Below are 25,385 nucleotides of genomic sequence, written 5' to 3' on the forward strand. Positions count from 1 at the left end.
AAAGAATCAGCTTTAAGTGCAGCTCGACAACAACCACAAACATGCAGCCAGAGTCAGAAAAGTGCATCTTTAGTTTCATAAAGACCTAGATGTCCTGTAACAGAACCCTCATCTTAGTGTCATGAAGTCAGTGTGGCATTAGATGAAGATACAAAAGTTTAGATCCACAGAACTGTAATAATAACATCTGCAGCTTGATCTGTCGACACTGTTTTAAAGGCATTGGTGTATTAAACCAAACTTTAAGTTTTCTGTTAATTTGCTGCAGTTTGTATGAAGTTAACTGATAAATAAAACTTATGTAACCGAAAACTCCAACCCTCCTGTAACAGAGACGTCACTGAAACCAACTTACTGACATTTTCTACTCACTAAATTGTTCCGAGTGCAGATAAAAGAATCGGCTTTAGGTGGCTAACGCGAGTTGCACTTCCTATTTTCTTCTTGTCACATCTCCTCCAAGCTCTATAGATGAAAAGTTCAAAGTGAAGCTCCGAGTGTGTGAACTAGTGATGTTTCTGTCCCTGCCTCATTTGCATGAATCTGTTCCAAATCAAGTGAAACTCCTCCTGACTCCCGCGGTATTCTCTCATCAATTTGGTGGAGCTGGCTCCAGCGGTCTCCCTGGATATCAAACTCTCGGAGCAGACTTGTAATCAAAGAAGGCCTCCCCACACAGCAGAGGCTCGGTTAATATTTATGTAGTCATGGGCAACCATGTAGCTTGGAGTTCTGACCTGACTTCTGCTGCTGGACCAAAGCGACAGAGGTTAGAAGTAGCAGGATTAGAAAAGATCTGGAAAAAACTCTGCTTCTGTTGTGAGGTTTTATAAAGCAGCTCTGTGGACGATAAAGTTTAATTTAATCTGTATTTTAATGCTGCAATAATTTAAAGTCTTCTGCTGAAATCTGGTTCTTCCATTGAAACTAACTTTCTTCTAAAATGATAATAAAATAAAATAAAATTTGTGATAATCTGAGATCGTAATTTACATGAATAGTTAATTATTGCATATTAGAATAAAGCACGGTACACAACAGTGTATCAAATGTTATATCTTATGGCCACAACAACTGTTTTTGTGTCTCAGTGGTGTCATTTTGCCAAATTTTTAAAAGTATGGTGTCATATTTTTTTGTTTTGTGTTGCTTTTGGCTTATTTTTGTTGTTTTGTTTCTTGTTCTTGTTTATTCTCTCTGAGGTTGATTTATTCTCCTTCAGGCTGTTTTGAGACTCTTAGATTGTTTCAGTCTCTTTGAGGTTGTTTTTTTTTTTTTGTCTCTTTAAGGCTGTTTTACTCTCTTTTAAGTTATTTTGAGTCTCTTTGAGGTTGTTTTTAGTCTCCTTTGTGGTGTTTTGAGTCTCTGAAGTTGTTTTGAGTCTCTTTGAGATAGTTTTAGTCACTTTTAGGTTGTTTTGAGTCACTGAGGTTGTTTTTAAGTCTGAAGTTGTTTTACTCTCTTTGAAGTTGTTTTTCTGTCTGAGTTTGTTTTAGTCTCTCTGAGGTTGTTTATTGTCTCTTCAAGGTTGTTTTAAGTGTTTTTGAGGTTGTCTTGTGCCTCCTTGAGGTTGCTATGAGTCTCTTTGGAGTTATTTTAAAGCTCTTTAAGGTATGTTTTTGTCTTTGAGGTTGTTTGTTGTCTCTGAAGCTTTGTTTCTCTTTGAATTTTTGTCTCTTTAAGGTTGCTTTGAGTCTCTTTGAGGTTGTTTTGAGCCTGAGTTTTTGTCTCTGAGGTTGTTTTTTTGTCTCTGAGTTAGTTTTTTGTGGTTATATTATGCTGTGTGTAATTTTTTCTTTGCGTGTCATTTGTGTTGTGTTGTGCCTTGTTTTTTTATCTCATTGTTGTCATGTTGTGTCTCATTTTTTCCTTTGTGTATCAGTCAATTTATGATGCTTCATGTCTCGTTTTTGTCTACCTATGTCTCATGTTTTGTCGTTTCATGTCTCCTCTGTGTGGTTTTGTAATATTTTGTGTCTCTTCTTTGTCATTTTATTTCTCATTTTTCTTTTATATCTCATTTATGTTGTTTCATGTGACTCAGGGACAGTTCTGTCTCCTTTCTGGCGTCTCTATTTCGTTATTGTCATGTTTCTCATTTTTATTTTGTATCTTGCTTGTGTCAGTTTGTCTCAGTTTTTATCTTTGTGTCTTTTTTTGCCGTTTTGTGTCTCGTAAGTTGTGTTTTTGTGTCATTATATTTTCTAGTTTTTTTGTATCTTGTTTATGTTGTTTTATGTCCCTTGGGGACAGATTTATTGTTATATATCTCATTTTTGCCATTTTATGACTCATTCGTCATTTTGTATCTGGCTTGTGTTGTTTTGTGCCATTTTGTCTTATTTTTTTGTAATTTTGTGTCTTGTTTATGCTGTTTCATGTCTCTTTGGGACAGTTCTGTCTCCTTTCTGTTGTTTTGTGTCTCATTTTTGTCATGCTTGTGTCGTTTAGTCTGGATTTTTGTTGCTTTGTGGCTTATTTTTGTTTAGTTTTTGTCATTTTATGTTCCGTTTGGGTCATTTTGTGTCTCCTTCGTGACGGTTTGTTTGTCTCTCTGTGACAGTTTTGTCTCCTTTATGTCATTTTGTGAATTCTTTTTGGTTAGTTTTTATCATTTTGTGTTGCTATGAGACAGTTTTATCTCTTTTCTGTAGGGCTGGACCCAAATAACCCGAATATCCAAATATTCGTTCGCTACGGCGGTTTCCGGATATTAATTTCGTATCCGAATATTCCACCCCACACACACACACACACACACACACACACACACATGTTTGTTTTTCTATACCGGTGGGGACTTACCATTGACTCCCATTCATATCTAACTCCTTACCCTAACCCTAACCTTAACCATCACCAAATCAATGCCTAACCCTAAACAAACGTTTTTGCACTTTTACATTTTTTATTAACAACAATATGGCCAAGAAAACGGTGTTGCCACCCGTGGGGACCTCATTTTAGGTCCCCACCGTAAGACAAGTCCCCACCTTTATAGCAAATAGTCAGGTCAAAGTCCCCACCGGTATAGCAGAAACAAGTACACACACACACACACACACACACACACACCCCGGTCGGACGTTACCGGGCGATACTTTCTTCCCTCCGCCTTCGGTGCACATATCGGCTCATCCCGTCCTGTGATCACATAAACATATACACATATCTCGATGACATGTACACATATGTCTATGTGATCACTCCCTCCTCCCCCCGGACGAAATATTCGGAGCTCGTCTCTTCCCTGCGCCTTCGGCCCACTTCGGCTCATCCCGCCGTGTTCCGCTCATCTCGGCTCATCCATTCTTGTTTCTTACCACCACCCGAATGGCCGGGTTGCTGCCGACTCTGACGTCACGCTTCACTTCGCTGTATAAACACAAGACAAGATGCTGAAGACCTCCGCTGTTTGGGAATTCTTCAGTTTAACTGAAGACAAAACGAAGACAAAATTTAGACCCGGGAGACCAGACGAACGGATCCGAATATTTGGCCGTCTCTGCCACAAGCCCCGCCCCCGTCAGACGTTACGGGGCGGAACGAATATTCGGATATTAGTCTTTAATAGGGCCCGAATATCCGGAGGCCAGAAACCACTATTCGGGCCAGCCTTAGTTTTCTGTCATTTTGTGTCTCCTTTTTGTCGTGCTGTGTCTCATTTTGTATCTGACTTGTGTCATTTAGTGTTGATTTTTGCTGCTGTGTGGCTTATTTTTGTCTCTTTGTTGCTCATTTGTGTTTACTTTTTGTCATCTTATGTTCGTTTTGGTCATTTTGTGTCTTATTCGTGACGGTTTGTCTCTTTGTGACAGTTCTGTCTCTTTTCTGTCATTGTGTGTCTCTTTTTTGTCACGTTAAGCTGAATTTGTCGACCACCATTTTTATATCAGTCTGCTGTTAACCATTATTCTTATTTTCAGCTCCTAGAAAAAGACCAGATCTGACAGTTTTTAATCTGTAATTTTGAAAGAAACGAACACTGTTGTTTGGATTTGGCTGTATTCTTACAATATGTTACTACAGTGGAGCCTTGCTCGTGTAAATTTTCAAAATGCAGAACAACTGAGCCTTGACTTCAGTTAATAGACTTTATTCATAAGGAATTACGAAAACTTCACTGATATGAATATTTTAGCAGCTGTGTTGCAGGTTTGCATCTTCAGTCTGCAAATGTTAGATGAAGAGTTTTTTGTTTACTTCGCTGTCCGGGTTAATTAAAAAAAGAAGAGATCACCGCACATTAAAGAAAACACTTTTTTATATGTTTTTAATTTGCTCTAAATTAATCTTTCAAGTGTTTTTTCTTGAGTCCGGTGTCATTGGAGCGTTTACGCCAGCGTGCACCTGACCTCAGATCAATAACGAATACGAGATTGTCTCGTGCCTTCTGAGATCGATACGCTTTTCTTTGTCTCGCTGCACTTTTTTTTTCATTAAACAAAGGCAGCGCAAGCAATCAACTTTGGACTAAATTGAAGCGAACATGCTGAGAGTCGGCACGCCGAGCAAAAATATTATCAAGTCGCAAGGAATGAGCTCATCATTCTGCTCAGATTTCAGATATTTAATCACCCCGTCTGTTCAGAAAATGCAGCTCTGGTCGAACCCCTCCCCCGTTAAAGAGACTTATAATTGACCCAGCAGACAGGAAGCAATTAAAAAGAAGTCAAACACATGAGGGGCTCTGAGATCAAATTTGAGAAAAAGCAAGGTCTGGCGTGGCCACGTCAGGCTCTGGACTGCACAACTGTCAGGCAGGGTGACTTTTAAAAGAGCACGGCGCATAAACAAATCATTTTAAAGCAAACGGTAAACATTAAAAAACCCTAAACTCTGTTCTACAATCACAAATGGAAGCTCTCTGCTCCCAAACAGCCCCTTTAGCTGCCTCCAGGTTTGATGTATGAGACGCACGTCGGTTTAAACAAGCGGCAGACACAGGTGAGGAATCTCTATTCAAATGTTTCATATGGAAACTTAGCCAAGTGGAACCAGATGTGCTTCACTTGTGACCAATAAAAAATGATGTATGGTCGCCAGTAATACGGTTCAGCAGAGGCCAGCACTTCCAATTTGCTTGACGTTGCCGTCCGGAGCTCTGTGTTGTGTAAATGTGGACAGATTTCTCAAACATTCTGCTCCGTGGACTCCGGCGAACACTCGGCAAACTTTTCAAACGACTCCGCTGAAAGAAAAATCCATTTATTCATGATTGCGACACGTTTGAAAGCAAAGGTTTGTTGTCGGGCCCGATTGTTTGGGATCGCAATCATAATTCATCAAGATGATTTATTATAATTCGAAGACAGACTTGTTTCGGCAACAAAGAACATCTGTGACATTTTTTTTCTAGTTTTCAATTTTTCAAGGAACTCAGAAATAATGGCTTTTATCTGTACGACAGTTATTCCCCCATTGTCTCACGCAGATAAAAAGTTAATACCAAAGTATCGATGGAGAGAAAAGAGCAGGATTTGTTGTGTGTTTTGCAAACTGCAACAACAAATGAATGCATTTTTGTTCCTCTTTTCACCACGTCGTATTAATTTGGAGCTCGTACTTGTAGGGACAGAATGACCTCATAAATCTGACCTTCTGGTGTCGTTTTTCTTTTCTAGCTCACTTTTGTCTTGAATTTATGTTGCTTGATGTTTTGTTCTTGTCATTGTGTGTCTCATTAGTGTCATTTTGTGTGTGGTATGTATTCTTGTGTGTCTTCTTTGTGTCATTTTGTCACATTTTTTTTAAATTTTGTGTCTAGTCTTATGTTGTTTCATGTCACTTTGGGACAGTTTTGTCTCTTTTCTGTCATTTTGTGTCTCTTTTTTGTCGAGCTGTGTCTCATTTTGTATCTCGCTTGTGTCATTTAGTCTCGATTTTTGTTGCTTTGTGGCTTGTTTTTGCCAGCTTGTCGCTCACTTGTTTAGTTTTTGTCATTTTATGTTCCATTTGTGTCATTTTGTGCTGTTTTATGTTTTGTTTTTGTCGTTTTGTGTATTATTTCTGTTGTTTTGTGTCTCAGTATCATTTTGTCTCTCATATGTGTTGTTTTGTGTCTTGTTTGTGCCTTTTTGTCATATTTTTATTATTTTGTCTCTTGTTTATGTTGTTTTAGGTCACTTTGGGACAGTTCTGTTTCTTTTCTGTGTCTCCTTTTTGTTGTACTGTGTCTCATTTTGTATCTCTTGTGTCGTTTAGTTTCAGTTTTTGTTGCTTTGTGTGTGTTTTTTGTCCTTTTGTGTGTCGTATGTGTTGTTTTGTGTCTTGTTTATGTCATTTTGTCTTGCATTTAGAATCTTCTGTCTTGTTTATGCTGTTCTATGTCACATTTGTGTCATTTTCTGTCTCATTTTTCTTTTACATCTGGTTTATCTTGTTTTCACGTCTCTTTGGGACAGTTTTGTGTCCTTTCTACCATTTTTCTATTTCGTTCTTGTCATGTTGTTTCTAACTTTCAATATTTTTTTCTCAGTTCTTGTTGCTTTATGTTTGATTTTCGTCATTTTGTGTCTCATTTTTGTCATTTTATGTTCAGTTTTGTCATTTTATGTTCAGTTTTGTCATTTTGTGTCTCATTTTTGTCATTTTATGTTCAGTTTTGTCATTTTATGTTCAGTTTTGTCATTTTGTGTCTCATTTTTGTCATTTTATGTCTAATTTTTGTCATTTTATGTTCAGTTTTGTCATTTTGTGTCTCATTTTTGTCATTTTATGTTCAGTTTTGTCATTTTGTGTCTCATTTTTGTCATTTTATGTCTAATTCTTGTCATTTTATGTTCAGTTTTGTCATTTTATGTCTCATTTTTGTCATTTTATGTCTAATTTTTGTCATTTTATGTTCAGTTTTGTCATTTTGTGTCTCATTTTTGTCATTTTATGTCTAATTCTTGTCATTTTATGTTCAGTTTTGCCATTTTATGTCTAATTTTTGTCATTTTGTGTCTCATTTTTGTCGTTTTGTGTCTCATCGGTGTCATCCTTTGTCTCATAGGACAGAAATGACCGGTACTCCCATAAATCTGACCTTGTGGTGTCTGTTTAGAGGACAGGAAAGTGTGATGAAGAGGAAGAGGTCAGTGTGAGGAAGACGATGCTTCAAAACGTCCCTTCACCTGGACAGACAATAATAGAAATCAACTTTATTAGTGAAGTGTGCAGAGGATAATCTGTTGGCGTTAATACCCTCCAGCGTGAGCGGAAAAAAACGCCTGCAATTGTTCTCTCTAATGAAGATGAACACTATACTGCAAAGACAGAGGAAAATACGTGACCTCAGCGGTCCCTTCAGAGGTCAATAATCTTTTAGAATAATTGCCTGAAATTTTAATTGAAGTAAAATCTTACTTAAGCATTCATCATTGTGGACAGACATTCCTCCTTCAATTTTGCATTCCGATTAATTCTACTAATTTAAAAGTAGCCGCTTTGTGCTAGTATAAAGGAACACAATTATAAGTTTTAAATACATATAGCTTATTTCCATAAAACATTACCGTTCTAAATACAGAAGCTGCTCACTAAGGCATGAAAAATGGCCAAATTTTTCTGCCGGCTTTGGCCGTAGATGCTTAAACCGAGTCAACAACAATCGCCGAGGGTTTTTCAGTTTGTCCGAAAAACTTGCACATGTGACTAAACATATTGCTCTTGAGGGCTTATTGCTTTTTTTTTTTTGAAGGTGTGTTTCCGGCCGCACGCTTCAGGAGACACAGGCTGGCAGGTCGTATGTAAATGTTTCCAATAGCAGATCCTTTAATACGGGTTCTTTAATAGGCGCCCGTCACAATCATTTGACACGACTGTTTATTAAGCCAAATTAGTCCGAAGGAAATCTTTCCAAGCCAATCAAAGAGTTTGCTTGATTAGTGGTGTGTTCTGCCTGAGGAGCAGATGAATCCAATAGGGGAAAAAGACAAGGGAAGGAAGGGCAACTCTAATTTCTGAGGACAATGAACTAAATTGTTCTGTCCCAATTTCTCAAGAGATACTCTGTAATCACGGCTAATTATTGTTGCACGCTAAAGTGGAGGAAAAGACAAATAGTTCCAGAGTTTTCTGGGAGTTTGCAAAAATAAAGAGATATTTCCTGAATCTGTTGAAGTTTGATTACACCTGAGGCCGTCACAGAATGAGAATCTGCAGATTTAAATAGAGCAGACAACACTGAAGACACATGACTATGCAGCAGTTTGACCGCTTCTAGAGTTAAAACTATATCCTGCATTATGTTTACTATCAGGAAAATATGCTCAAAGAACAACTAGATTATTATTTTTGATCCTTTACTGCAGAGGTGTCAACATGAGGCCCGTGGGCCAAAAGTGGTCCTCCAGAGGGTCCAATCCGGCCCTCAAAGTGGAAAAACTCCAGAGAAGACATTAACTGCAGATTGGGAATCAGTAAAACTAGAAATCTAAAATAATTTCTAGACCATGACAAGTTGTTTGGATCATGAAGTAAAATACTACATTGTTCTTTTGTCATTGTGTGTCTCATGTTTGTAGCATTTTGTCTACTATTTTGTCTTTTGTCTTGTGTTTTTGTTGTTTTTTGTCATTGTTTGTCTGATTTTTGTTCTTTGTCTCATGTTTTGTCATTTTGTTTCTTGCTTTTGTAATGTTTTGTCTCATTTTTTGTTGTTTTTTTTCTCCTTTTTTGTCTGACTTGTCTCGTGTTTTTGTTGTTTTGTTTCTAATTTTTGTCATTTTGTGTTTCCTTTTTGTCTCACTTGTTGCATTTGTCCATTTTTTGTAGTTTTGTTTCTTGCTTTTGTTTTGTCTCATTTTTTGTAATTTTTGTCTTGTTTTTGTTGTTTTTTCTCTTTTTTGTCTGACTTCTCTCGTGTTTTTGTTGTTTTGTTTCTAATTTTTGTCATTTTGTGTTTCCTTTTTGTATCACTTGTTACATTTGTCCATTTTTTGTAATTTTGTTTCTTGCTTTTGTCATTTTTTATAATTTTTGTCATTTTGTGTCTCATTTTTGTAATATTTTGTCATTTTTTTGATATTTGTCTTTTTTGTCTTTCTTGTTGCTCGTCTCATGTTTTTAGCGTTGTCTGTCTAATTTTTGTGTTTGGTCTCACTTGAGTGGTTTGTCCATTTTGTGTAGACTTTTGTTGCCTGTCTCATGTTTTTGTCGGTTTGTGTTTCCTTGTTTCCCTTTCGTTGTTTGTCTATTTTTTGTCATTTTGCTTCTCGGTTTTATTGTTTTGTGTCTCATTTTTGTAACATTGTTTTGTTTTTTGTCTTTTTTTGTCTGACTTTTTGTCGTTCTGGTAGTAGTAAAAGTCAAACACTATATTGTTCAGCTCCAGATAGCTGTGGCCAAATGTTTTGTCCCTTTGTAGACACTTTATGATCTGGAAATTGTAATGTGTAAATGATAAACTGAGGCACAATATTGTTGAAACTGCACTTGTTTTTCTGAAGAAATTTCAGGTTGTTCATGATGTTTTGTTAAAAAAGAAAAAAAACTAATTCCTTAAATGTGAACATTTTCAGAACATACTTCATTGCACTAAAACAAAGGAAGCATTTGGAGTTTTTAATAACGTATTTCTAGGTTATTATGCTGTGATTTTACTGGTCACTGGAGATCAAACTGTCCTGAATGTGGACCTGAACTAAAGTGAGTTTGACACCTCTGCTTTACTGTGTTTTCTGTGAGTTTGCTCTATAAATTTCCACGCACACCTGAGGCCGTCACAGAATGAGAATCTGCAGATTTATTACTTTAAATATACCAGACGACACTGAAGACATTTCTACAGTAGTTTGACTGCATGCAAGATTCTATTAGAGTTAAAATAATGCACCATGTTTAGTAGAAGGAAAATATTGATCCATTTCTGAGCAGCATTTACTGTTCAGAGTGTTGAGTTTTGCCCAGAGGGACAGTTTGTGTTTTGTTTTTAGAACTGTAAGATACTTTTGTAATAAGAGTGTACATAGAATTTTAATCTGTAAAGCAACAAGCTCAGTATTTCCTTCTGCATGGTGTAAGCTCGCGAGCATAAAATAATCAGAAACACTCAAACACAAACTGGAGAAATTTAGAAGACAAATAGTTCCAGAGTTTTCTGTGAGTTTGCAAAATAAATTTCTTACTTTTGCAAAAGTTTTAATTCATGCACACCTGAGGCCATCACAAAATGAGAATCGGCACCGATTTATTACTTTAAATTCACCAGAAAACACCAAAGACACATTCTGCTGTAGTAATTGGACTGTATGCAGGATTCTTTAATTTATAAAAATATGTGCTCACTATTAGGAAAACATGCTCAAAGATCAACTAGATGATTAATATCGATCCATTACTGTGCAGCTTTTGCTGCTGAAGTTGTTCAGAGTATTGAGTGTCGCCCAAAGGGACAAACTGCTGTCCTGTTTTAAATACTATAAAATACTACACTACTGTACTTAAAGGGCCTCCAGCTTGTACTTGAGTTTGGTAAAGAAAAGAAAAATAGTTCCAGCATTTTCTGTGAGTTTGCAAAAATAAATAGTTGTTTGCAAAAGTTCCTTTGCTGCACACCTGAGGACATCTGCACTGATTTAACACTGAACACCGTGCACAGATGCTGCACATGCTCAAAGTATCCACTGATTATTAGGAATACATGCTGAAAGAACAACTAGATTATTAATATTGATCCATTACTGTGCAGCATTTACTGCTCAGAGTATTGAACTTTGCCCAGAGGGACAAACTGGTGTCCTGTTTTAAACTCTATAATATACTGCTGTAATAAAAGTGTGTTATAAAATCTTAATCTGTAACCAGAAACTACATGAAGTGAAGCTACATGCTCAGTACTTCCTTCGGCATTGTATAAGACTGTAACAGTAAAAGGAAACATTTGCATCTTAAGTCCAGTGGCTGAGTTTGGTAAAGTGGGAAAACAGAAATGAAGAGTTCATTTGCAAAAACAGGTAACTCCGCTTTCAAAAAACGCATTTTTTTATTGTTTATTCGAGATAATAATAATAATAATAATAATAATAATAATAATAATAATAATAATAACACTAATAATTTATTTTTTCTCTATTTTGTCATGTATTTTTCTACTGAGTCAAATCCACTCAACTTCAGTTTGATTGATATTATCTCAAGTAAACAATAAAAAATAATTTTCTGAATATTTATCAAAACGGAGTTATCTGTTTTTGCAAATGAACTCTTCAAATAGTTCCAGAGTTTTCTGTGAGTTTGCAAAATAAATGTAGTAATTTAGCAAAAGTTTTAATTCATGCACACCTGAGGTCATCACAGAATGAGAATCAGCACCGATTTATTACTTTAAATATATCAGACAATACTGTGGACACATTTCTAGTTTAACTGAGATTCTCTTCTAATTAAAAGGATTTACTGCACTGAAAGTAAAAGACACACTCACTATTAGGAAAACATGCTCAATGAACAACTAGATTATTAATATTGATCCATTACTGTGCAGCTTCTACTGCTCAGAGAACTGAACTTTGCCCAGAGGGACAGGTTTGTGTCCAGTTTCAAAGACTATGTTATGCTGTTGTAATAAAATCTTAATCTGTGAATCTACAGCACAGTAAATCCTTCTGCATCGTACACTGCTGCACTACATACACTACTGCACTTCTGTAAAGTGCCTCAGGTTTGGAGCTGAGTTTGGTAAAGTGGGAAAAGAAAAATACTTCCACACTTTTCTGTGAGTTTGCAAAATAAATTTCCTGATTTTGCAAACGTTGAATGATGTTGAAAAGCTGAAAATGAGAATCTGCACTGATTTATTACTTTAAATATTCCAGACGACGCTGTAGACACATTTTTATGCAGCAGTTTGACTTTAACTGCATGATATACTTTTAATTATGTAGGAATCTTTCTCTACTGCTGCACATGCTCAAAATATACACCGATTTTTAGGAATATATGCTGAAAGAACAACTAGATTATTAATATTGATCCATTACTGTGCAGCATTTACTGCTGAGTTTTGCCCAGAGGGACAGTTTTGTGTCCAGTTTTAAATACTATACTGTACTTATGTAAAGCGCCTCCGGTTTGTATTTGAGTGCAGTAAAGCGGGAAAAGAAAAATAGCTACTGAGTTTCCTGTGAGTTTGCAAAATAAAGAGATATTTTGAAGATTTGCAAAGGTTTCATTACTGCACACTTGAGAAAATCTGCACTGAATCAATCTCAGCTCTAACAACACTCTGCACGTCTTTCTGTGCAGTAGTTTAATTATGTAGGAATCCTTCTCTACTGCCGCACATGCTCAGAGTATTCATTTATTATTAGGAAAATATGCTGAAAGAACAACCAGATTATTAATATTGATCCATTTCTGTGCAGCATTTACTGCTGGAGTCGGTCAGAGTATTGAGTTTTGCTCAAAGGGACAAAAAGATGCTGCAGGATTTTCTATACAAACTCACTCTTATTCCAGTGGTATATTAGTCTGTAACCTGTAACTATGTGAAGCACAATATTTCCTTGAGGATAGAATAAACAGAAGCACTCATGTAAAGTTTAAGAGCCTCCAGTTTGTGCTAAAATGCGGTATAGAGACGCAGCAGCTCTGCAGTGCGTGAGACAAGGTTGACGCTTTTTATTACGCCTTTCTGTCCATCCGGTGCAGAAGAAAAGCTAAACGTCTCTGTACAGTTTCTCACCTATTATGCTTTGCCCCGCTTGATGCATTGAATTTTCTCTCGAGAGCCCGTGGGTGTTTTATTTCACAAATGTTCTCAATAGCAGAAAAAAGACCCTGTGCAGAAAAACAGCGCTCAGATTACACTGACCGTTTCCTCAAAGCTCCGTCTGCATTACGGCTCACCGAAGAGCAGGAATTAGTCAGCGGTGTCAGGACCAGCATAAATACCTTTATGAAAGAAGCAGAATAAATAGGGGTCAGCGTAATAAATGCAATAAATGTTCTACAGGCAAGAGGAAATGGAAAAATGGAAATGTGCAATGGATCCCATCCATATTTCAGATGATGGGATAGGCTTGCCATGTTTAACCTAACGCTGGGATGTTTGATTAACTGTGTTAATCATTTCCCATCTGCACTGGGCCCCTGTCTCTGCCTTTTGATTAAATTCCGAACAGTCTTGCATTGTTCATTATGTGTACTTGTCAAATAATTGACTGCTTGCAGGCAAAAAAAGAATGTACGCCTTTCAATCTTGATGAGGAAGTGCTTTAATATCGTGTCATTCACTTTGCATGGCATGTCCAGGAGACGAGGGGAAGAAGCTCCTCCTCAGCAGAACCTCTGGGGAGGCGAAAGGTTATCTGGGAATCTGGATCTTTCTCACCCTGAGGTTCAAATCCAGGGTCAGGCTCTGACTTTTGCCAGGTTAGAGTGGAATTCAGTTCTCTGATAAAGATGCAAAATGGGTGAGATTCATTAGAACATCTTTAACAAGGAAAGCACTCGGAGAGCTCAGTCCTCCTCCAAGGCTGCTCATTCCGTCATATTAGTTTTTGGTGATCAGAAATCACGACACCATAGAATGTGTCCATTTATTATTGATGCACCCACAAACACAATGACCTTGCTCTGAGTACAGGCGTATGTTATACATGTGTACATTATGTACAGATACTGAATCACATGATCTAAATATGTAGCGGGCGGCGGGAATTAATGGGACTCAGAAACACCCCCACAGTTTAATCAATTGTTCCTTGGATCATTTCTGACAAATAAGTCTTGATAAGTCCTCAGTGCTGGATTTGTAGTAGGATCACAATCAGCTGATGTAGTGTTCACTTGTTGTCATGGTTACAGTGACATCCTGCCGCTATACAGAAATCTGTAACAATTCCATGGATCCAGACTGTAAGCCGCATCACTGTCAAAATCTAATCAGTTGGTCCTTGTGTCATTTCTGACCTTCCCTGATGATTTTATCCAAAGCCGTTAGTCCGTTTTGAAGTAATGTTGCTGACAGACTGACAGAAGGACAAACGTACAGCGATCGTCACATAGCTCTGCTGCGTTCATTGGCAGAGTAAAAAGAAGCTGCTGGCACACAGACTGTTCTTGTAATTGATCTCTATCAGCCCTCCTGTACATCAGGACATGCATCTTTTACTGAGTAGAAAACACCGGAACACTGCGTCTTTCTAATGAACAAACACTGCTTCAGGTGTCTGCTTTTCAGAGACCTTCCAGTGCTACCTTACTATTTAATTACTTCACAGCGCAAGTGAATCAAATCATAAAGCTGTCAGCCTTCACTAAGAACTTGCTGCGATAATGATAGCTGACTGGAATGACAGCTCCATGCTGGGCTGATCCTGGGGTTAAGGGTGTGTAACTGCAGGCTCTCCAGCATCCTCTCTGCTCCCGACTCCCGATACCGTCTTGTTTGTGTCGTCCTGTAAGAAAAGCAGCGCTCCGCTTTGTATGCAGGCTGACAGGCGCTCTTTTCCTCCTCAAGGATAAACTGCCGCCGAACACTCCACACAATTAGCCTCATAACATAACTCTGCTCAAGTGAATGTGGAATAAAAGACGGTAAGAAGGGTTTAGTGGTCATGTACGGCTGTTCTGCAATCCTGTTATGAGCCAAGATCACCACATCTGTGTGAATAATTTATTCATAAAAAGCTTGTTTCCAGCAGCCTCAGTCAAATCGCTTCAGTGTCAAAGTAAAACGAATTTACTCGCACGGTTCCACGGGAACTGTCTAATGACGGACTTTTAATATTATGGCTGCCTTTTGTCGCCGGCCGACGCACTGTCAGATCTACAAAAGAAGCAGGATTTAATTAAACAACTACTTGTGGATTTCATCTCAATAACTATGGCAACATCCTAGCATCCTCTGCCAGGCTGCAGGTTTGTACTGCTTCTCTGCTTCACAGAGATCACAGAGAGCCCAGTTTTACTCAGAAAGCAGCGCGTTTTTTGGGGTAATGATATGTTGTTGACAGAAAAAACAGCCAAGAATCTCGTCCTTGTTATTTCGCCCATGTTAAAGGAGCAAATCAGGCTTTTTTTTCCAGACATTATTAGCTCCAGTTTTGTAAATGTCCTTGTTAGGATGCAGAGATACACCCAAAAAAAAAAAAAAGAACAGGCAGATAAAACTGCAACTGGGACATTCCAGAACTGGAGGACATTTGGGCGTCAAAATGTTTGAAAAACGAACCTTCTCTTTTACAGTTTTCTGCTCCATATTCATCAATAAAAGGTAATAAACTATCAAAGGCTTGATTGGCTCAGCTTACACATCAATGCTAGCATTTTTATTCCATGTTTTCTATGCTGTTTGTTAACCCTACTCTAATCACAGTAACAGGGTTGCTAATCCATGCTAATGTGATCTTTTTCTCAGCAGTAGAAGCTAGATATTTAGCTAGCTGTTACTGCTGACCAAGAGGACAAACTGACTGATGGAAAATATGAAAAACAGAAGAGAGGACATGGCAATACCAAAAAAAGGAGATTTAAATTTAATTTTAACTGTTTTATTTGGGATTCAGTTTGGTCATCAGGAGGATGGGACAAAAGAAAAACGGCATTTTAGGGGGAACTTCAGACTTTCAAGCTTTAAAACAATACCTCAAAGCGCATAAAAATTTCATTTTGTGCCAAAGTATTTTCAAGTGAAGGAAAAACCTGCACATGTACGAGGCTGTTGTGTTTTTAGTGTGAATGTCAGAACAAGAAAACTGCAAATAGTCGAGTTTTCTGCTTGAGGAAAAGCTTCTGTAACGCAAATATTTAGAATTTTAGTTTTAAACATTTGACAAATAAAAATACTTATTTTTGGTTTTGCATTCTTAATATTTGGGGTTAATTTTAGCGTATCATGTGATTCACTGTTGTCTTCCTCTTCTACCAGCTGAAGAGGTTCTGTTCACAGGGTTATTGTGGGACACACGTTTCATGCTAAATAATTATTAAAAACATTATACTGATTTTAAAAAATGTTCCAACTATTACAATAGACAAAAAATAATACCAAATAAAGGAGATTTAAGTGTCATTTTAACTGTTTTATTTGAGATTCAATTTGGTCGGGGGGGGGGGGGGGGGGGGCAAGAAAAATGGTATTTTAAGGAGAACCTCAGACTTATTTGATATTTTAAAAATATTTTCAAACATTCTTTTCTCCTAGTTTTCTTTTGTTTTTTAGATTTGGTCTTTACACAACTACTGCAAGTTTTAGTGTTTCGTTCGTGGATTATTTGAAATTTGATGGATGGGACGAAAAATGTCCTCCAACTCTGGAATGACCCCACTGCAATGAAGAAGATGCTCCTGTGTGCCTTTGTGGGAGGTTTTTCCCCCCAAATTACCAGTGAACCTACAGGTCACCGGTTTGTCATGGTAAACTCTAAGCTGCTGGAATTGAGTTGGGGAGCTTTGGGAAGAGCCTCAACCACCGCTGCATTCTTGTGTGTCTTACCATTAAGAGCCGGTGAATACCTCGGCGACAATGGTCATGTGGTCAAAGAGGAGGCAGCGGTGGAAGCAGCTCCGGCTGAGCGCTGGAATGGACTCATTAAGTCACAGCTGTTGTGTTTGGAACAATGAGGCCGGGACTCTTCTCGAACCTCTCCGGCAGCCAAACAGTGGACGCCCGGCTGAGGATGTGCAGCGGAGTGGGGGGAGGACGACGGAGGACGGAGGCCCGACAGCCAGCAATTGTATCTTAACTTTGTCCTGAGAACTCGGTAAATATTTATGGGGGTTTGTCTCCATTCAGAAACAAGTGTGAGGAAGCTGGAAGGCCTCATTTGAAAGGGCCTCCACTTCTCCATTTTTTTAGGTTGCACAAAAACGGGAAACTTACTCGAATATTTGTTCTATTTCGCGAGCTTGCGCCAGCTTTGGATTCACCACCCTCACATCGTCACAGCCAGAGGAAGCTGGAGAAGCAAAGCCGCTGACCTCTCTGCAGTTCGGGGGTCTCAAAATCATAACCCCCTTCCTCTCCTCACAAAGCAGACCCCTGGGATGGCTCGGTGGGATTAGAGAGGCGCTAACTGTGATGGGGAGCCCAGACTCACCACCAGTCATTTCTCATGTAAATGCTGCACATAAAGGAAGAGATGCGACACAGTTAAAGCTGCCTTTGTATGCAAAATTACAAACTGTGATGCTTTTCTTGTGTGTGTAAAAGTCTCCGAGCTGCCTGAGAAACCAGCAGAGAAGTCGGAGTGTGGCTCTTGTACTGTCTGTCGGTGGGTTTGTTTCCTTTTCTTGCTTCCTGTCCTGGAGTGGAGCGGTGTTTGCTTTGGAGCTGACAGCTGTAGGGCCACCAGCAGTCATGAAATCTTAACCTGTAACAACAAAAGGAGCCGCGGCACAACATTTATACTACCGGCAACGATGACAGCCAAAAACATGAACTCTTCATCGGCGGGCGGCTGGAAATGATGAGTCGTGGAAGAGAGGCAACACAAACAGAGAGGAGGTCATTCACACCCCGTCACTGCAGAGTAAAGAACCCTCGGGTCCACATGACAGAGGAGCCACTCAAATATTTATTTGTGTTTAGGTGTCTGCAGATGCCTCCTGTTCTGTTTTGAATGAGTCATTCCAGAACTGGAGGACATTTTACCCATCAAATTTCAAATAATCCATGTACAAAATCCTAAAACATACAGTTGTTGTGTAAATGTTCTTGTCCTGAGACAGAATCTTAAAAAAAAAAAAAAAAAAAAAAAACAGGAAAGAAGAATGTTTGAAAATATTTTTTTAAATACCAAATAAATCTGGAGTTTCCCCTAAAATGACATTTCTCTCTTGTCCCACCCCCCTGATGAACGAACTGAATCTAAAAAAAAAAAACAATGAAATAAAATTTAAATCTCATTTTTTTGGTATTATTTGTTTAATTGATGTCTCTTGTAATTGTGGGAACATTTTTTAATCAACATAGCATTTTAAATCATAATTAGTGCGCATGTGTCCCAAAACAACCCTGTTAGCATAAACTTTTTAGCTAGTAGAAGAAGAAAGCAGTGAATCACAAGAAACGCTGGAATTTACATCATCAAACAGTTTTCTAAAGAATTGGTGGAGCAAAGCTATGTCCTCTCTTCTATTTTTCATATTTTCCATCAGTCAGTTTGTCCTCTTGGTCAGCAGTAACAGCTAGCTAAATATCAACTTCTACTGCTGAGAAAAAGCTAATATTAGCATGGATTAGCAACCCTGTTACTGTGATTAGAGTAGGGTTAGCAAACAACACAGAAAACATGGAATAAAAATGCTACCATTGATGTGTAAGCTGAACCAATCAAGCCTTTGATAGTTTACTCCAGCTTTTTGGGGAACACGGAGCAGAAAACTGTAAAAGACGTTTGTTTTTCAAACATTTTGACGCCCAAATGTCCTCCAGTTCTGGAATGACCCACATCTTCACATGACCCCTTGTCACTCAAGACCTTCCTCCCTTTCTCGTAATGAGGTCCGCCTGGATCGTATCGCCGGCAGCCGGTTTGTTCTGTGTGGGAGAATGTAATTAAACTCACGTGTGATTATCACACCACAGTCTGGTCCTGTGCTGAAAAAAAGAAACCCTTGTTTGTGTTTATCTTTTTGAATTAGCGGGAACTCACTTCAAAATTAAGTTGGATCTCTGAGGGTCTTTCTTTTAATCATCACAAATCCTCTCCAACACATGCCGTCATGCTCCGTCACATGCCTGCTCCGAAGTCGCTCTAAATCCTCGCAAACTTGTAGTTTGTTTAAAGCGAGGAGCGATACGATAAGACATCTCCTGAGAGGTGCGAGTCAGCTGCCGTTCCAGTTAAGTGCAGCAGTGTGTGTTGGCTAAGCTGCTATTGGACCATCTCAAATTTGCCCCTCGGTGTCAGATAAGCGAACGCCCCCTTCAGACAGCTGTTCCCTCCTCTGGGAGGCTGTGAAGGCCAACTGCTCAGCCACAGAAATGAGCTGCTAATCCTCGTACAGGCTCCCCGGCACATTACAACGAGCCACCGGGCCGCCGCCGCCGCCGCGCACGATTAGCCCGAACGCATGCATGTGTACGTTTAGGCATGTGTCAATCCGTTTGAGTGCCAGCTGCGTTAAGCAGTGTGCGTACACGAGAGGGTGAAAATGATTGTTGTCCCCGTCCTGCATGACCTCGGTAATAGCTATATATCCCCCCTCGCAGCGCTTTCTAAGAGCACAGCCAATTGCAGTAGCAGGAAGAAGACTCCACTTCTTCCCAACAAGTGTTTCAGCCTCCCCTCTCCGCCTTTCATTGGAGCCAAGTCATTACTGATGCTTATGAAAGTGAAATGAATGAGAGAGTAAGAGGATGGATGGGAGGTCATGGCCCCGGGGCCTCTGGGGAGTGAGGATGCATAAACTCATCACCTCGCACTGATGGAGGAGCGCTCACCTCAGCCGCCGTCCCCGTTCGTTTCCCTCAGCACCTCCACCGGTTTCTGCCCTCAGCGAGCACAAAGACAGGAGGCAGGAGCAATTTTCTCCTCAAGTGATGTTCACAAACAGCCGTAAACAAGCCGTCTGAAGCAAACTCAGAGCGATCACCTGAAATCAACGTGATAAGGAACGGAAACGCCGGCTGAATACCGAAGGCCACGCCGGCGCGCCCTCCCTTTCATATCGCTGCTGATTGGTGTAATTGCAAAGGTGAACATTTGTTTGAATGGGTTAATATTGTTATCATGAAGCTGTTGTGGAATCATGCATTTTTAAACGAGGAGAGCTGATCCGCAAATAGGAGCTGAAATATTCATCAGTGTGACTGTACCAGCCTTAAAATTAGCCGATCAAACCGACATCTCCTACAAAGAATGGAAGCAGCTGCTGCTTTGATTCCACAGACGTGGAGTTGGCCAAAGAAAAACAGATTTGTCCCAGCCGTGTGTACGAATCTGCAAATAAAACTTTGTTCTTTTGTGTCCATTAGCATAATGCACAAAATGCAAATGTATACGTTAAATTGAAAATGATGGAACGGGAAGAAAAAATAAATATTTTAACCCTATAGAGCCCAGCGTAGCGTCGGTGGTGCGGTTGCATGTTCATGTTTGATTGGCGGTAGATTTGAAACCAGATCAGGTAGATCCTTCATTCTTTTTGCATAGAATATCTGGGGAGTTCCACTAACATGTCACACATTCGCCATGTCTGAGAGCACTTCTTTGTTGCAGTGATAGGTTTGTTAAAATACACGATAAATCACACATAACAAAAATCTTTATAAAGCAGACCACAGGATACGGCTATGCAACTTCTGTATTTTGAAATATATGTAAATAAACAATTTTTCTTTATTTTTTGCTTTATTGCACTTTTAAGCAATTTATTGTTGTAATTAGGACATAAATCAATACATATTATTAAAACGTGGGATATAGGGTGTTACACTGATGTAAAGCAAATAAAAATACTCTAAAAAAAATTGCACTACAGCAGCGGTGTCAAACTCATTTTACTTCAGGAGCCACATTCAGCTAGCCTAGCCGCGCTAGACAACCCACGGCAACGAATTTAATTCTCTGCCAGGGTGGGTCTAGTTACCCTCCATAAGGCTCGAAGCTGGATTCTCTTAAAACTGGCCGGGCGAATCACCATGAAGTGTAGAGTCAGAAGGCGGGCATAACGAAGTGATGACAGAGGCGCGACGATTCTGACAGAAACAGCCGGCGCACAATAAACAGTTATCTTTCGACTCGGCTTTGGTCACAGCCCTTAAAGATTTGAAGCTAAAATTCAACTTGAAAGATAAACAAAGGACGACACTGAAGTGTTTCATTGAGAAGAAAGACGTATTTGGACTTATGCCGACGGGATATGGCAAATCCTTAATATACCAGTTGGCTCCGCTGGTTGGGAAGCTAACGGGACTTAGCCACAATCCGCCGGTGCTCTCGGAACTACGTCAGCCTATTCGTTGCGCTGATTGGTTGTATACCTACCCAATTGCTGCAGAGTGATTTGAAAGACAACCTTTTAGCCCGCCTCCCTCCCTGTCGAGCTTCCCTAGACCCTTGTGCCTTCAGAAACATGGGTGTAGCGTGGCTAGGCTAACATTCAGCCCAATTTGATCCTAAGTGAGACGGAGCAGTAAAATCAGAGCGTAATGACCTATAAATAACAACTCCTAATGTTTCCTTTTGTTTTAGTGAAAAAAAGCATTTTCTGGAAATTTTCACGTTTAAGGAATTATCTTTTTACAAAACATTATGAACAACCTGAAATTTCTTGAGAAAAATAAGTTCAATTTGAACAACATTATGCCTGAGTTTATCATTTCCACATTACAACTTCCAGATCACAGAGTGTCTACAAAGAAACACAACATTTAATCAAAGGAATCTGAATCTGAGTAATACAGTGTTCTACTTTATGATCAAAATGACAAAAGTCAGACAAAAAAACAAAAAAACATGAAAAACAAACTAAAATGAGACACAGAGGGGCAAAAAAATGGACAAACGACAAAAATGGGACAAAAAATTACTGAAATGACACAAACAAGACTGAAAATGACAAAAGCAAGAAAACAAATGACAAAAAAAACAAACACAAACGAGACAAAATAATACGAAAAGGGACAAATGACATACAAAACAACAAATAAGGCAAAACACAAAAAACCGAAAAAAAAAGACAAAATACACAAGCGAGACAAAAAAGAAACACAAAATGACAAAAACATGAGACAAATGACAAAAAGAGACAAAAAAACAAGAAAAACAAGACAAAATATTACAAAAATGAGACACAAAATGACAAAAGAACAATGAATAATCTATTATTTTACTTCATGATGAAAACAACTTTTTCTCCGGTACTCCGGCTTCCTCCCACAGTCCAAAAACATGCTGAGGTTAATTGATGACTCTAAATTGCCCGTAGATGTGAATGTGAGTGTGATTGTGTGTCTGTATATGTAGCCCTGTGACAGACTGGTGACCTGTCCAGGGTGTCCCCTGCCTTCACCCGAGTCAGCTGGGATAGACTCCAGCACCCCCCATGACCCTAGTGAGGATAAAGCGGTGTATAGAGAATGGATGGATGGATTAATGAAAACAACTTTGAAATTTACAGTTTTACTAATCTACAATCTGCAGTTAATGTCATCTCTGTAAATTTTCGCACTTTGAGGGCCGGACTGGACCCTCTGACGGGCCGCTTTGACCCACGGGCCACACCTTTGACACCCCTGCAATACAGAATGTCAAAATGTAAGAATATGTCCTGGTGCACAACGCTAAGTCTTAAAGGGCTTTGATGTTTTCTCAGTGAAAAATGCTGAGATTGTACAAAAAACAAACCAAAAATGAGGACAAACTGTCAGAAAAAGCCTGCGAGGACTCTCACTGTTTTGAATTCCACAGATACCAGACTGTCTACAGGCATAACAAGGGCAATATTTCACAGCTACCTGTCCGTGGCACATCGTCCACTTATCCATCAGCGGGCCTCAAAGCGAAAGCATTCACCGTGAGTTTTCATCTTCGTCTCACACCGCCCTGCAAATACTACACAAGCAAACAAATCCACAATTTTCAACAAAGGATATAATTTTATGGAGGAATAAGAAGGGTTGAGGGTCGATCCTATTTGCGGATTGACGCACGTCTCAGAGACAATTGTGTATGTAATCAGCAATTACCCTAATGATGGCGCTGACATACGCCGCGGAGTTGGGTTCGAGGGTTCTGGGAGGACGGGGGTCGGCACGCTGAAAGGCCCGTCGGAGTCTCTGACTGATGGCTTGTCAGCGGATCACTCCTGTTTCAGGCCGAGTCGAGGCTCGGGTGGCTCTGGCGGGAACTTCCACCGCTCCACACGGTGCGTCTCAGGTCACGCCGTCCACACTTTCTTTTCCACACTCGCCTCCATCTGCAGCACATTCCTCCTCCCTCCTCCTCCTCCTCCTCCTCCCTGCTCCCTGTCTTTGCTAAGCTTTTTAATCTGCTCAATTTACCAGCTAAAGTCCCAAGTTGTATTAGTTTCTTTGAGACATCCTTGAATAAACTTCAAATATGAATGCCCAAGGCTTCCACTTAGCTTGTTGGTCACACTCTGAAATACTTTCTTCCGCTACAGCTGCTGTGTGGTAAACTGCTGGAATGTGCACAGGTAGACGTTCTGATGTTTCCTATACGTGCTGCCGGTATGTTCAGTATTCAGATGCCGTTCTGGAGAAGAAAGTCACGCAAGAAGAACAAAAAGCAGCTGAGAGAACGTGGCCCACTGGCTCCAGCGTTGGATATTTTACTGATGCATCGGGAAGGATTCTTGCTCGTGTTGTATCTGGTTTAAGTCAGGCAGCAGCTGCTTTATATAGTTAGTCCGGCGGTTTTCAACATAAGGGTCAAACGCTCTCCAAAAGGTCACAAGATAAAGCTGAGAGGTCAAGAAAACAAATGTAGCCACCACAAGACATAAACAGCTTCAGTTGTGCAGCTAATTATAAATATCTCTCTGCTTGTAGAAGAGAAGCTAATTCACCGAACTCAATATAGTGTCTTACATTTCATAATTTCATTAGAATTGTTCCTTATTTTTATTGATTATTGGTTATTTTGGGGGTTTTCGTAAAAAGTACATTTTTCACCTTGAAACGTAGCTCAAAGGAATGTAAAGTCATTATAAAGCCACTATTGGACATTTCTACCTTTATTTTTGTACCTGTTGCATATAAAATGTCATTTAAAGGACCTCTTCCCTCTCAAATTAATATTTCTTCATACAATTTCATTAGAATTGTTGTTCATTTTTTGTTTATCCCTTTGCGCTTCAGTGCGCTTCAGTGTCCTGCCCGCGGTACACTTTGAGATGCACTAAAGTATTTCGCTTAATTGACCGACGCTGCAAACTCGATGATAGAAACATTATACATCGATGGAAAGCTTAGATTCTCATGAATCCGCCGGTATAAACCACTTTCAGATGTGATTACCACAGCGGGTGAGAAAAACACATTTGTCCGACAAACAACGAATATCCATCCATCCGTTCTCTATACACGGCTTCAACGCACACAGCGCGACTCACATTTCCGGGTTCATTATTACACACAGATGAAAATATTCCACAAAAAACGGCCATAATCCAACCTTGGACATCCAGATGACACAAGCCAGTAAACTATTTTGTCCAAAACATGTCCTGAAGTCGGTATAAAATCCACGAATAGGTCGTTTTCAAGGAAATGCACCTGGCGATGCGTGTCCAATATTCCCTGTATTTCTCGTCATATTTTTATTTACAAATAGAATATTAGCGATTTTTTTGTACTGAAAATGGCTGGAATTGACTGCAGCTTAAAGGGTTATTATTAGGTTTTTTTTTACAGTGTTCGGGTCAGATCTTCTCCAAAAGGTCACAAGATAACAAGAGGTCATGAAATAGTGGATAATTTCACCTCTTCATGCTTCAATAATTGTTTTTTTAGATTGAAAAAAACTGAAATGCAGCTAGTAAGAGAAATAAAGCAGAGTAAATAGTACATTTTTGACTTGGAAACGTAGCTCAAAGGAATGTAAAGCAGTTATGAAGTCACGATTAGACGTTTTTATGTTTAGTTTGTACGTGTTACATATAAAATGCTATTTAAAGGACTTGTTCCCTCTTAAATTTATTTTTCCTATTATGATTTCATTAGAATTGTTGTTCATTGTTGTTGATTATTGATTTTTTTCTTTTTTCTTTTCACCTTGAAATGTAGCTCAAAGAAATGAAAAGTAATTCTAAAGCCACTATTAGTTTTACCATTAGTCTGGTACTTGTCACATGTAAAAAGTAATTTAAAGGACCTATTTCACCACTTAAATAAATAATGTAAAAAAAAAAGATTTTACTTCCTGAGTTAGATAAGTCCACTCCTCTATCTTGACTATATAGTTTGTTGGTTGAACATATTTTCAATAGTAAGCATTGTGAATGTTGTCATAACTCGAAAATATTGATGCAAATTTTCGTGTTTTTCATTTTTGTTGAGCCGAAACATTATATTTTTTTAAGTTTCTCCAAAGAGTCACAAGATAAAGCTGAAGGGTCATGAAATACTGGGAAATATTGGAATTTTTTTAAATGCCAAAACTGGGATGCAACTAGTAGATAAATGTAGTGTAGTAGACTAGAAAATAGATGTAGTCACTTTGTACCAGCAGACATATTCCTCTGCAGTTTTGCTCCTAATATAGTCCCTGTTAGACATCGCTGTGCAACCTGCGAAGTTATCTTTAGATGTACGGCTGTGGAAATAATTATTGTACCACCTGTTTTCTTCTTTACAAAGTCAACACAACAGACCGTCAGCACTGATACTGATAACTTCATCATAGTGGTTAAATAATGACTGGATCTTCAAAAAGACACAAAGAAGTCTAATACATTACATTCAATAAATCATGTTGAACAAC

The sequence above is a fragment of the Acanthochromis polyacanthus genome, chromosome 4, assembly GCF_021347895.1.
Source record: "Acanthochromis polyacanthus isolate Apoly-LR-REF ecotype Palm Island chromosome 4, KAUST_Apoly_ChrSc, whole genome shotgun sequence".
NCBI lineage: Eukaryota > Metazoa > Chordata > Actinopteri > Pomacentridae > Acanthochromis > Acanthochromis polyacanthus.